Raw genomic sequence first — 1,243 nt, 5'->3', positions numbered from 1 at the left:
AAATATCAAGGAAAGATATATAACTAAATTTATCTGTAACACTAAACACTAGACCAACTCTTACTCCTAGCCCTAACCCAATCCCTACTCCTAACATTAGCTAACCCTTGTTGTTTTTGTTAAGTGCCGTTGAGTCCGTTCCAACTCATAGTGACCCTGTATAGGATTTCCGAGGAGCAGCTGGTGAGCCTGAACCACTGACCCTGGGGTTCAAACAGACCTTGCAGCCCAGCGCAATATCCTGCAGTGCCAAACGTGGACTCCCCTAGTCCTAACCATAACTGTAACAATAAACTAAGTACTAGGCCTAGCCCTGGAATCCTGGTGTGGTGCTGCAGGATAATGCACTGGATTTTAAGGTCGGCTTGAACTGCAAGGTTGGTGGTTCAAATTCACCAGCTGCTCCTCAGAGTCAGGACCAACTCAACAGCACTTAACAACAAGACCTACCCCTGGAGAAGGACATCATATTTGATACAGTGGAAGATCAGCAAAGGAGAGGAAGACCTTCAAGGAGACAGATTCACACAGTGGCAACTGTAGGGCTGGACAGTGTTTTGTTCTGTTGTGCATAGGGTCACTATGAGTCGGAACCCACTGGACGGCACTTAAACAACAGGCCTAGCTAAGACCTAGCCACAGTTCCTATCCAACTCTCACACCTTACTCCTGCTCTCCCAGTCCCTCCCCCAGCAAAGTAATAACAAGTTGTGTGTGCTGTATTAGACCTAAAATTCTGAGCACTTGGTTTGTCCTAAATCCTCTTGACATAAATTTCAGCCTCCATTGAGTTCTTTCTGGCCACTAACAGGATATATAGAAAGCTTTGTCCTCAACCAGAGTGCATTTGAAAGTGAACTAAGGACATTCCCTTAGCCAGCCCTGGGAGGGGCAGATTAGTCCTCAAGTATTTTTCTAGGTGTGACCTTAAGGGAAGTTGGAATACCTGGTGGCATGTTCATGAGTCATACCTTGACCAAGGTGGTTGGAGGTCCCCAGAACCAATTTTGGACATTTTTCTAATCTTCAATAGTGTAGTATCCTATCTTGGTTCCTCTCCTGCTACCTTAGTCCTGCCTGTAACTGTGATGAATTGATTGGCTGCTGATCATGATTTTTGTAACAATTTTGTTTTTTGTTTCCTATCTATATTTGGTCACTTAGATGTCAATCCTTTGGCCACCATTATGGCTTTGTGCAGAGTACTAGTATGGCACTGTGGGTTAATGTGCTGGACTGCAAG

The sequence above is a fragment of the Chrysochloris asiatica genome, unplaced genomic scaffold, assembly GCF_000296735.1.
Source record: "Chrysochloris asiatica unplaced genomic scaffold, ChrAsi1.0 scaffold00047, whole genome shotgun sequence".
Taxonomy (NCBI): Eukaryota; Metazoa; Chordata; class Mammalia; order Afrosoricida; family Chrysochloridae; genus Chrysochloris; species Chrysochloris asiatica.
Note: the sequence above shows the minus strand (reverse complement) of the source record.